Here is a 13,528-nt window from a genome sequence, read left to right on the forward strand (position 1 = left end):
GGTTTTCAAGCTACTCTGGGGCTTTTTTGGCAGCAGTCACCCTCCCTGTCTTGCTCAAATTGTGGGTCAGCTGAATTCATGCAGCCCACGTACCTTCCCCTTGCAGCAGGCTAGTGCTCAGACAGCCAGGACCACTATCCCGTTGTCGATGTTGAGCTGAGTTTTGTACATCAGAGAAGGGCATTTTCTATTTTTGCTGAAAACCAAAGCTAATGAATATCCTCCCTGAAATGACAGGCTGTATGCCAGATGAGAATTCACAAGCGATCCCTGTAATTAGATAATGCTTCACAATCAGTGAAAAAAATGGGTCCAGAAAGATAATTAGCACTCTGTTTAACTGTCTTTGATTGCCCTGTTAGAGGGTAGAGCAAGACCTTTCAAGTTCTTCCATAGCTGAGACACTCTAAAAGCATGTGTATTGGGCTACATTTGAAGAACCGTAAAGGAGATTTTTTCCTCCCACTTTTCATCTGTTCCATAAAGATCCATCTTTGCAAAGGTAGGATGCTGCTCTGAAGGTTGAAGGCTTTTGCATACCTTCAGATTCACCCATTTCTAACCTGTACAGGACCAATTCTCCTCCACTGCCATGTGTAATAAATTCTGGAATAGGATGGTGCTAAAGAAGGGCTAGTTGTAATGCTGCAGTACTGAGGATGGCTCTGCAATGGACCAGCTTCCCCACTGAATGGTCATCTGAACTCAGCAATAATCCAGCTCAGCTTCCTCCTTGCTGATCGACTTACCAGCATGTCCCCTTTGCCTGTGGCATGTAAGCCTTGCTGTGCCAAGCTTCATTTCAATGTCCGTTTTCACAGCCAGCTGGATTTCCACCAGTTTTGCAACACCTGAGTAGATTTGAGGAGCACTGCACCACTATCACAGGCCAAAGCTTGAAGGCTGCAGTTGTGCCCAAATTCAGCAACTACTGGAGAAGGCAGCAAAGAGTCACCAGACAGCCCCCTCCTCTGTAAATGACAAAGGGAATCCTAGCATGGGATTTTTAAAACCTTTTCAGGTTCTACACAAAGTACAATAAGTCACAGGAACAGATCTAGCTTTCATGCGTGTGGAAAATCATGAGCAAAGCCTGACTCTGGGTAAGAAGTCAGTCGAGTCCCATGTAGATTGACCATGCAAAAAGTCAAAGCCCTGCAGCATATGTTGGGTTGGGATTGAGAAGCCTTCTCCTTAACATGCAAACTGTGCTTCAAAGCAATTTTTTTCGGGTTAAAACCCTCTTTCTTTGGCTGTGCTCCATTTTTTAGGCCGTATGGTACTACACTGGATTCCTTTTCACATGTGGTTTAACAACACCCCCACGGCAGTTCATAAGTGCCGAAGAAATCAGGGAGTGGAACAGCGTGAACAAGGCTGGACACTGTGAGGGAATGAGAGCTTGCAAAAGGACTTATGTGGAGGCAGATGTCAGATAAATATAGATGCCTGCTAACTTCTTTCAAGAAAAATAAAAGTATTCTAAAAATAGAGCATTAGGCTAACTGAATATACCAACTCCACCATTTCTTCTTATCAGTGGCCTCCATCACTTTGTTTACAGCTCTGCAACCACTGTTGTTATAAGAAGCTGTGGTTAATTTGAAGAAATAAAAGTGGTTTTTTTTGCATGCGTCATGTGACAGCCTCCTTCTCTAAGCAGACATCCTTTAAAGATGGGCACATACATACTACTTAGGTGGGACATTTTTGCAAGTTTTTTGTCTTTAATGTTTATGACCTGGAGCCAGAGGATTATCGTTAAGATCATCTGTTAGTGTAATAAAGCAATGCTTCATACTGCTAGGTCATTCGCTGGGAAATATGGCTTAAAAGTATTCCTGAAAACACCCATTTTTCTTAAATTCTCTCACTCTTTTCCTAAACAAAGGTTCATGAGGGAAAGGAGAAGGAGGGACAAAGTGCACAAACTCAGATGGTGGGGGGAGACCTGATGATGCAAGCAAAGCTGCCATCATTGCTGTTCCAGCCTAGTTAGTGGCTCTCCAGACTCCATGCACACTTTTTCAGAACTGCTAGCCCATCCATTTGAAACAGCCATGTGGAAGGTAATACATGCATAATTTGCAAAACGGCCATGGGCTGCCTTCAGAAGACCTCCTTTAGGGGCTATTTGATGAACAAGAAGGCCAGCACCAGCCTATCGCTCCATGCTGGTGCTCCACCACTGATCCTAGGAAAGTCAGCATGCAGGCTTAGGAATACAAAGAGTTTTAAAAATTGACTAGACTCTTTATTTGAGTGAAACCCTCAGTTCTGACCTGGGTACAAACCACAGTGGGAAGGTACACTTGCTGAGAAGCAGTAACTACTTCTCTCTACTGAGTAGATAAGGAGCCATGCCCCAGCAGCCCTGGGTAACAGGAAAGGGAAGTCGGAGTCATTCATTGTCTTTTTGAGCTAAAATACCAGAGCTACTGTGGCAACTAAGCTAGCTAGATACTATAAGTAGGTTCCCAGGTGCCTTAGAGGCAGGAATGAGAAAGTCAAAAATGAGTTCAAAAATCAGTTAGGCTCCCAGAGGCTAAATTTTCAAAGATGCTTGAGACTGCTGATGCTAGTGCGTTACAGAAAAGAGTTCCCTGCATTCCATGGCAAAAGGTCTTGATTTGTGTAGAGTTAACAGGGGAGAAGACATTAAAATCAAATTAAAAATAGGAGAAGAGAAAAGCTTGAAGAATTACATATTCACAAGTCTAAATCTATATGCAAATTTACATCTATAAATATATATGTTCTGAGTAGATTCTTACAGGGATTAACTGATGAATTTACTGAAGAACTCACAGGAGCTTTGGAAAAACCAGGGTTCACAATTCTTCACCACCTCGTCACACTCAGAGACCCGTGGGCCAAATGTTGCCACCCTGGCTAACATTGAGTCATCTGTCACTTCAAGTGTGGTCTTACTAAAAATGAGAGGAAAGATAGTAGAATTAGCAGCTGTTTTTCACTAAGGAGTTCACCTAATGACTACTGATAAAGGCAAAATTATTTTCTGGTCTAAAAATTCTTGAAGATGTGTATGTAGTATTAGGTCTTTAGTTTTGATTTACTGAAGATTTGGCTACCAGGTGATCTACATGCAGCTTGCAAACTCAGTTTCATGTTAAGAGTTCTTGATGTGTTGCATTTTTCTGACTCTTTGCATTGTAGTGCTCACTGACTTATACATCTGGGGGAAGGAAAGGAAGACTGGCACCTGCAAGTCTGCCTCTGAATTGGCAAGGTATTAAAACAATTAACAAATGAATGGTCTGCTTTTCAAGCAGAACAATGAAGTTGCTGCCATCTAGATAAAAAATAGTTTTTCAAGTCTGGCCTCCTGATGGCTAACCTAGCAAAAAGCAGACCGAGGGAGCCCTTGATTATCTGATGGGTAGATTTTCAGGCTGACCTGGCAGAGGAAGCTGGAAGTTAAGAAAAGACAAAATCGGCTGTGACTAGGCATGAAAGCAAGACCAAACAGGAAGGAGACAGTGAATGAATGCAGTGGCTTCCTGGCCTTCCCACACAGCTATTGCCTTGTGGGGTGAACAGGAAACTGATGAAGGGGTTTGTGTGGGTGCTGTGTCGGCTTTTTTGGGTCTCCCAAGTGCTGTCTGTATGCTAAGTGCAAGGAGTTTAGACTGCTGCTTTGCATAGTCTGTGCATTGCTGCGTCAGCCACCTGCGTTGCCCTGCAACAGTGGCCAGCAGGGCAGACGTGGGGCAGGATGCTCACGTTGCCCCAGGGCAGTGGCCAGGAGGCAGATGTGGGGCAGGCTGCATGTGGCTGGTGCTCAGTGGAGGCCAGGGCTGGGCAGGGAGGCTCCCAGAGGGGACCTGGCCAGAAGGCTGCTGACCAGAAATCGTGTCTGGGGGCCAGAGCTGGTGACCTGGGCTAAAGCCTGCCAAAGCCTAGAGACTGCTAAAGCAGATTGGCCTCAAGATACCAGTCTGAGCATAGTCATGTGGAAGAGCTTGACCTGGCCTGGGCCAGGGAGTAATTAAGGTCTGAGAGCTCCTCTAATTGTTAACGAGGGCTGAGCATGGCTGTTTCCAATCTGCGGCTTTGCATTTCAGCTACACCCAGGCTTCCTTCCCTATGAGTGCACAAGCACGTGTGCCCAGACAGGACTGCCCTGGAGTGGGCAGCTGCTTGGCGGGGCTAGAAGTGGCCCCAACACATCACACTGCAGTGCAGCCCGGCAGGTGCTCACCATCTCAGCTCTTGCTTACCTGGGGCCCTCCTCACTCCTGCATCCAGACAGTGCATCCGCAGCTTAAACCCCCTCTGAAACAGAGATGGTTATGTACATAAACTAAGGCACACATCCAGTACTGGGATGGCTACTCCACTTTGCAGGGAGGCTGTCTGCCCACAAGCATCAGATCGATTTGGGAGCTGTATTACTCACCTCCTGCAGCACTGTACGTGTTCTCTACTGCTTCCTAATGCTTGGTGCTGCCCATCCTGGGCTTTGCATATCTCTCAGCTATGACGCAAAGAAAACCTGCAGTGGCAGTCAATGAATTGTTAGTTCTGTTTTCCACTTCACAGCAGGTGTGCAGAGACCCTGAAGCAGTACACACTTGTGCCTGTGGAGTTTCTTCGCTGACTGACTAGAGGCCCACTGGGACGTGACGGATGTTTCCTCCTGCATGCACAGTCCCGGCTTCATTGGCCTCCCTGTGGCAATACTCTCCCCTCGCCAGCTTTCTCGGCAAAAGGGAGAACAGCTGCTCGTGAAAGAATAGGAGTCTGGAGGAGCTCCCCCCGCCCCCCTGCCATGGGAATGGAGAAAGGAAAGCTGGTGAGAGTGGGCAGAGAGGAGGGAGAGCAGGAGAGACATACCCAGTGGCGTCTGCTCCAGTCTGCCCCGCGCTACCCTGACACCAGGAGAGAGGAGCAACTGAGGCTACAAACACAGTGAGCGGTGCTCAGCACCAGGCCCCTGGCCCTTCAGGAAGAACCAAATGTCTGTGCTTTAATGAGGAGTTACTTGACGTATGCTCTATAGCAACACTCCCTCCACATGCAGGTGCTTAGGCATGTGCTGGAGCTCCCCCTCAGAAATCCCTCTCCCCTGTTTCCCAGAAGGGACCGCCTGGGCCCTAGCCTGCAGCATGCCTCTCAGGCTGTGCTCGTCCTGCAAGGCTGAAAAGGTGTGAGGTTGCTTTCATTTGCAGTGAGCACAGCCAAGGGAGGCTGTTTGGGCCATACAACCTGACCCCAGACTTTTCACAAGTCCACTTGGTCCACGGTTTATAAGAATTTCTTCACTAATTTTCACTGAATCTCTTTGCTAAGAGGCCCTTGAATATCTCCATGGGCAGCCTGTTCCAGCACCAATTGCCCTATTCACACACCTTCTAGAAAGCAGCAAGAGTCCTTGTCTGAGGCAATTGCACTTTGCTGTCTCAGCCTGGGGAAAAGTGAACTATACCCCTTGACCTGAGCTGTCTGTATCTTGAAGGTATAAATACGAAGCATTTTCTGTGACAGGTTCTGAATCAACTGAACTCTCTCTCAGTTCTTTCTTTTGCCTCATCTGGAGCTCTCTCCTGTTGCTGTGGTTTTCAATGTCATGTGGAAATTCTCGTATTCTGGAGACCATCCCTCTTGCTCCATTCACCACCTGGTCTGGTGCAAAGCGGTAACTTCCATCCCAGCATCAGCCAATGAAACCAGACTGCAGGGTGTCAGAGTAATTTTCTCTTTCTCTGCACCTGAAGCACAGCCAGCTCTGAGCAGGAAGGCATTACGAGGCAGTTACCAATGCACAGCTCAGTGCAATGGGGATAGGAAGACATTTTCTACCACTGCATCAGGAACATGACAGGTAAAACGGAACATGGCATTTGCAGCTGTGTAGAAAAAAATCTCCTTCACTGTAAACCACGGAGTCAGCATGGACTGCAAATACCCAGACCTCTGCTCATCCATCCTTCTGCACGTATTGACTGACTGGTCACATCTGAAGCACAGCACTATACACTTGACCTTCCATGGTGAGGGTGGCTGCCCCCCCTGCACTGCCCATCATCCTGTCACACATGGCAAGGCTTGTTTCTGGCCACCCAGATATGACAGCTTTCAGCATTGCAAGTGATGGAAATATCCTTGATATGCTTATGTCTGAGCTCTCTCATTTTCTTGCCTGATGCAAGCAGCCAAGTATGTCTGACTAGACTTATTCTCCAGGTAACACCTCCATGCTATCATGCTCCACCAGAAGCAATCTGCTTCAGACATCACTGATTAGTATCATTTCTCTTATTCTGAGTTTCACCATGACATCATGCCTCTTCCTGGTGTGTCAGGTGGGATCCCTAAGTGAGACAGGAAGGACTGTGGTGGCTTTCAGCTGTCCCTCAGCTTTCTGCAACTGCAGGCATTCAACTGAATTTTGTTTTCCTAAGCTCAGATTTCCCAGTGGTGCCAACATTTCTTGAAGATGAGGTGTAACTTTGGGAAGTAAAACATCATTCCTAATATATTTTCCAAGTCAGTGCCATTGCCTAGCAGCCACAAGCCATGGATTGCTAACCATTTCTTCAGAGCTATGTTGGCCATCCATGATTAATACGATCAAAATATCATAGCTCAAATTCCAGATGTCACTTTTACCTGGCTTCCATTAAATTAGTACCAAATATCATCCACTGAAAAAATCATCTATTTCAGAAGAATTCAGTCCTTATTCAGCTGTTCTAAATCTGCTGTGATGTGTAGTAAAGTTCTCCATATGCTGCTCTTTGGCTCTTCCACGTCATTTGCCCAACTGTAGTCAATATTGGTATTTTATTTTATTTTGTTTGTTTATTAGAAGCACTCAGTTTCTTTGTTCAGAATAGGTGTCAGGCTCAGTGGTCAATCATTTTCTGCATTTCCTTTGCTATCCTTTTCAAAACTAAACATCATCATAGAACTAGAGGAATACTTGAAAAGTTCTGCAAATTTTGGCCTCAGTAAACCAAAATTAGTTTCATCTACATTTGTTGAATTTGCTTCCTGGGAATGTTTTAGTAAATACTAGCAGCACATTATCAAAGAGAAGTGAATTTGAAATAATTCTGACAGAACTTTCAGCAAAGTTAATTAAAAGCTCATAATTGTGCCTGTTTGCAGTCAAAATCATATTTTAGGAATTAAACATATACAGCAAGACAGCAGAAACATTTCTCTGTATTATTTTGTGCCTAGTTAAGCATTACTAATATACTTCAAATGTCAAATACTTGGAACAAGCAATTCACAATCAACAGACCAAGAATTTTTTATAGAATCTGATTTCTTCTATAACTAATTCTGAATAGCAAATGCATTCAAGAAAGTCACAGCCATGAAAAACAGGTAAAATGGAATAAATTGCTGGTTTTATCCGATTTGTAAAAATCTACATAATTGCGTATTTTGCGATGCATATAGAAAGTACAAATGGTGCCTGTAAAACAGAAGTACTTGGCCTCCAGGTGAGCTATTTACTGCTTCACAGACATCTTCCTGCAATGAAGTAATCATTTTCAGGATGCTGAGAAAAATATTACTACTATTCATCGGCTTCCATGTTTCTTTTTCCCTAGGCATATGAACCACATTTACTCTGAAAATGTCCCATCTCCATGACACCAGCACCAGTGGAGGAGATGGGATCCTGGGTTGCCCAGCCCAGTGCTCTCCCACCGTCCTTTCTCTCCGTCCTGGCAAATCAGCAGCGAGGTGCTGGGATAACTGACCAACTCCCTATTTGCGTCCTGCTTTTCATTTTCAAACTGCTTGCCGGCGGGAGGCCGGGCTGCCTGCAATCTGTGCTGACGGGAGCCCGTGCAGAGCCCATCGCCAGGCCTGGCAGTGGCGAGAAGCAGATGGTGCCGTGTTCCTGCAAACTCCCCTTTCTGAGGTGTCCTGTTCTGCCCAGCACAGGCGGACATCAAAAGCCGATATTGCTCTTTGGCAGTAGCATTCGCCAAACAGCCTGGGATGTGACAATTTTGTGTGTGTCTACTGCAGCTTTTCCCCTCCCTGGTTGCCCAAGAGGTTTTGTCCATGGAAATTTTAGTTTAAAAAATAAGGAAGTGCAGGTCCTACTTGTTGGACACAAACACGATGCCATATGGCTCGGGAGAAGCATGCTCTGACACAGGAGCGCGGCGTGTCCTACCTCCAGCCCCAAGAGTGGGGGTGCATGTCAGCCAGCACCCTGCCTGACAGCAGTCTTCAGGGACGTGTGCTAGCTGCACACAAGCCAAGCCTCATTATAAGACAACAGAGATAGACCCATAGAAAAACATGTCTATGGCCAGGCTGGATTCCTTGAGGATCCCCAGCAAACAGCAGGCATGTGGCCACCCCCACAAGGACCCGCGTGTCTGTCGGCTCTCATTACACAGACTTCAGCACAGGAGAAAGGAGAAAAATGCGAAAGCACTGACTGTGCATCAGGGAACAGAGAAGGGCAGTTTGCCCTTTCTGCTGCCAGCACAAGGGACTCTGTCCCTCAGGAGCATTGATCTTGAAGTCAACAGGATTAGGCACCTGCTGGAAGTTAAGCAGATGCTTACCTGTGCAGCTGGATCAGCACCAGCTCCATGTGTGGGTGAGCACTGACTAATGACTCTTGTGATGGTGCTAAAGAAAAGCAGACAGACATACGGATGGGGTCAGCTGAACTTCCAGGCATCCACCAAAACATTTGCAATAGCCCAATACCTCAAAGCAATTATATGTATATTTTTGAATGAATATATATTTGGGGAGGGCAAAAAAAAGAGACATAGTTCAGCTCCAAAGACCTACACACAGAGGGGCAGCATAGCTAATGCTTGTGCTCACTCTCCCCAGTAGCTGCAAACACCCTTGGCTCTTCATAGCCTTTGCCTTACATGCATGCACGCATGCACACATGCATATCCACACACACACACAGATATAAATATATATATATATACACATATATATATATATCCTTCACATTACTGGTGTGAAGTTAGTCCTGAATATTTGTGTGGGAGTAGGTCAAAGGAGTGAGAGAACAAGCTTCCTGCTTTGACGGCCTCTCCAGGGGAATCTGCTCCTGAGCGCAATGGGAAGAAGGGATGCAGCAGTCCTGTGACCTCCTTCCCCGGCTTGTTGTGGATGACCATGTGAGTCACCCCAGCACGGCGCTCCGTGACTCCGATGGGCATCTACACAGCAGGTGGCCTGTATGTCTGTCTGTTACATTTTTAACATTATGTGCTCCAGTTGCAGCTTAAAAATGACCAAGCGATCTTTATTCTAAATGCAAGAAGTGCATTTCATTTGCATAGCTCTGATGGGATTAAAGGAGGCATTAGAGTAATTAAGGTCACTGGGGTTTGCCATTTGCTTAATCCCTAAATCCAGCTCTGCTCCAACATTATTCAGTAATATCATGGGGCAAAAGGTCACTGCAACAATATATGCCTGTCTAACCTTCCATCATAAAGAGATAAATGATTTTTGGACAGTTAAAAGGAATAAAGGCAGAATGCTTTGTGTGCACAGCATAGGCGCAAATCAGTGACACCACCACACCTGCAGACAAGGTAGGTAGGTAGGTAGAAGCAGCCCCTCGCGCAGCAGGTGGCACACAGAAGACAGTAGGAGCCATAAAGAGCTGTGTCTCCATGGGTTTGCAGCACAGGCAGGTTTTCATATGTTACAGGTGAGAGCATGTCCTGGATGTGACAATGGCAGACTTAGACCGACATGCATGGTTTGTTATGAATGGTTTTTGCACTTTGCACTGGTAATGTGAAAATGATAGAATATAACAAAAATTGTCATGATGCCGCACTGTTTTCCTTTCATTGTTCTGACACCTGACTTCAAAAAAAAAAACAAAGAAGCAACTTTTCCTGCTTTCAAAATTCTAGGTTTGGTAAAATCAAAAATATTTAACTAAGGAGAATATAAGAAATGAATACATGTGAAATTTTAAGTTTCACATTTGTAATACTGCTATTTGAAGAAAACTAGAAAAAAGGAAAAAAAATGCCTATGACCATGTGTGTCAGTGAAAATCTGTTTTATAAAGGACATATACATTATTTTCCACATAGACTTCACAAGAAACTTTGCCTCAGATACCATCTGAATCCAAAGCAAACCATGTATCATACTATCTCTTATGTTTATCTGTTTTTTTCTGGTTCTAGATGGGAAGATTTATAATACTTTTTATGCACAAGAGTTTATATGGTTTCGGGAAAAAAACCCCAAATGATCCACATCCTACGTAGGCATTGCAGTAAAGTTCTTTCAGAGTTTAAAATACTAAATGATCCCTCTGTTAAAATGATAGTAATAAATGCACAGGCAGCATTTGGAAGATATTGTATTGTTGAATATTATGTGTTCTTCTCAGTAAGCTTGCAGCAGTTATTCCTTTTAATTAAATCTACATGCATTTCATACTGCTGAAGGCCTTAACTCCCAAGGCTTCATTGTTATTGGTAACCCAAAGCTGCTCTGATTCAATTGGAAGAGCCCTAAAACAGAATTATGCTGACTGAAACTACTCTGGGGACCTAAAAGCATGTATATTTTCCCTTTCACAAGTTCAGTTAGCTCCAAGGCAAATGGACAGATTGTACTGGGTGTATTTTTCTATTAATATCGTTTAGAGCTAATTCACTGTAAGTTATGTCACTTTGAAGGAATCCTTTAGTGGCACTCCAGCACGCGGTGCCAGAGGAATAGGTGCGTCGCCAGACAAAAATAAGCTTTGCAGAACTCTCGGCCAGGTAATTGGTTCATAACAATATTTTAGTGATGATCCTGTCACTATTTTGTACTTGACCCATCATGTCTCTGAGGTCTCTCCATTGGCCAGTTCAAATCTCCAAGCAAAATAAAAGGAGCTAAAGGATAAAGAAAAAAATGGATTTGAAACTGAGTGGGATAATTGAAATAGTTTTAGCCGTGCTATGGATGAAGAAATAGTGGATTCAGAAGTAACTGAAGCAGCTTGAGCTGTGCTAAATGCTGTCAAAAAGTTGTCAGGTTTTCTCAAAACAGCTTTGGTGACACACCTGTCCCTGGCTGTGACCCATATGTGGCTCCAGTCCTGTGTCTTATGGAGTGGAAAATGGTCTCACAGTACTGGGACAATATGTACAAGTGGGAATTAAAACACCAGCAACACATTTCTTTTCATGCCATAGATAAACAAGAGTTAGAAGGAATTATTTTGCCTCTAAGCTCTTTGGGACAATAAACATACAGCGCTGGAAAGAGCAAGGCTTCAGCCTGTGGCCAGGTCTCTACATGCTGCAACACAGATAAATGGAAAGGAATGAACTGGGGGTTTCTGTAGTGGGGGGGGGGGGCGGTTCGTGTGTTACTGTGCACAGCTTCACCCCCAGGATGGACTGTCTGGTGAGCCAAACCACGGAAGAGAGGGGACAGGTGGGAAGGCCTTTTCCTAGCCTCTGGCTTGCCAATTTGCATTTACATAGAAGAACAACTTTTGTCGACTTTCCTGTCCCTATTGCTTTTCTTTTCATCCTCAACCACCCTAGATGAAAGCATGTCTCCACTGCGGGCAAACTCATGCCCAGCTCTTGCGCAGAGGTGCGTGTTCCCACGCTCTGTGTCCTCCCTCCCCCAGCACACTGGTGCAAGGCTGATTTCAGGAGAAGCCCAATGAGCAGAAACTGGCCCTGCCTGGCTGGTCCAGGGAGCTTTAGCTGAAAGAACTCAAATCATCCCTGCACTGCACCAGGCTATAAACAGACCAACACAGCAAGAAGAGAAAACCGAGCCAACCTGATGTATAATGCAATGAGTGCTGAGCCACCCTGCTGATGCACAGGTTGCGCTGGTGTTTTATTCACTAGCACAAGCCAAAGGTATAATCTAGCCCTGAAGAAAGAGCCCTGTGTAGCAATGCTGTCATGTGCATGGGATGTTAGTTAGCTTGCTGTTCTTATAGCATGGTTTTGAATGAGTACAGCAACACTGCTTCTGAGTGCGCTCACGCCTCTTTGTTTATGCCCTCCTGCCTCCTGAAGCCCTTCTGCTAAGACACCCAGGGACTAGCAAGCGGAATTAATTTCCAGAGGCAAATGTAGGCTGAATCTGCAAAAACCTGAGGATGCCTCCCCACGCTGGAGCTTCGCAGTGAGCCAGGCCCTGTTCCCAGCAGTGACATCCGAAGGCGCAGGAGGCTGTGCCGAAGGTGCTCGGGGTGTGGGCGTGCTGCGCTGTGCAGGCATGGCAAGGCTGCAGTATCCCAACCGCACGATTGCAACATTTTCTCCACCCAACAAGCCAAAGAGACAGGTATTTGGGGATTAGCTTATTTTTTTAAAGAAATCTTCCAAGTAAATGAAGAAGAAAAAGGAATGTGCAGAATGTTTGAAAGGATGCAACTTCACAAATATAAAATAAACAAAGAACAGTGCGTTGTGGAACAGGGAACTTCTGAATACTTTTCTTAATCAAAGAGATATCAACACTACTTTTTGGCCCCTGACTGTTCCCAGCATCGCAAGAAGAGTAGTTGGGAATTCTGTTTTAAGTAAACAGCATCTGCCATTTCCATGGGCTGTCTGAAAGTGCTGACTAGCTGGTAAAGAGATTAGCACTGTCTGACTTCTCTGCTAACAACCGATTCATTACCCAGGCTTGGCAGTGCCTTTGTAATTGTCAGTTATAAACGCTGACATTCTTGAATATTGTTCTTCAGATGTAAACAATATTTATTTGAAGGGTACCGTGGCCATTGTTTTGATCTCGCAAGTTCAGGTGAGTTTTATCTCATTTATCTCATTGTGAAAAGAAAACAGCGTTTAGGAGAAAAGAATCAAAACAAGTTTTACCTTAGATGGCACGTCCGTTTCACAGCTAATGCATCATTATAATTCTCTCTCTTAAAAGGGCATATTTTAAACCATACACTTGAAATTTAAGAAAGTATCTTGACTGAGTCAGCCTCTGATTGGTAAAGCTGCCTCATATTGGGTCTCCTCTTTTGGAAAACACTAAGCAACTCTTCTGAGTGCTGAAGAGTGACTTCTAAGCAGTTGTGAGCACTTCCATGGCCAGAAAAAAAATTGAGATGCAAAATTTTAGATGATTCCAGATTCTTATCAGTAAAAAACAAATGCAGAAAGGGCACAGTTATGTTCTCTCTATGATTTGTTTATATAGACTATATACTGAATAAAGGAAGTGCCTTTACTGAAATTCTCATTAAGTTTATTCTTTTCATTGTCTTTTAAATTACTCTAGGAAAAATGTCCTCATGAAAATCATAAGCATTTGATTGCTTTTGCTTAAAAATATCAAATAACAGAGATGTGTTTTTATTCCGCATTCCCCTATTTTAATTTCTTTATGCTTTATACTACATCTCTGCTGAACAGATGGCAGCTAGCTCCTGACAACGATATTTCACTAGTCTTGGCAGGATGATGATGGTTCAATCAGCCATTAATCCCACAGCAGATAACGGCTGAAAGTACCGGATCAGGTCACTCTTGTTGACCAGATTGTG

General features: G+C 44.6%; 1 long non-coding RNA gene across 4 annotated transcripts in view; it reads left to right on the top strand.

Annotated features, from left to right (window-relative positions):
• Window positions 1-10,440, top strand: part of LOC112987055 (uncharacterized) — a 155,825-nt gene extending 145,385 nt beyond the window's left edge. For all 4 annotated transcript variants that reach the window (XR_010385942.1, XR_003260176.2, XR_010385940.1 and 1 more), the window contains one exon: window positions 7,590-10,440. This is a non-coding gene — a long non-coding RNA (uncharacterized LOC112987055). The remainder of the gene's footprint in view (window positions 1-7,589) is intronic.
• The last annotated feature ends 3,088 nt before the right edge of the window (window positions 10,441-13,528 follow it).

Source organism: Dromaius novaehollandiae, chromosome Z (genome assembly GCF_036370855.1).
Source record: "Dromaius novaehollandiae isolate bDroNov1 chromosome Z, bDroNov1.hap1, whole genome shotgun sequence".
Taxonomy (NCBI): Eukaryota; Metazoa; Chordata; class Aves; order Casuariiformes; family Dromaiidae; genus Dromaius; species Dromaius novaehollandiae.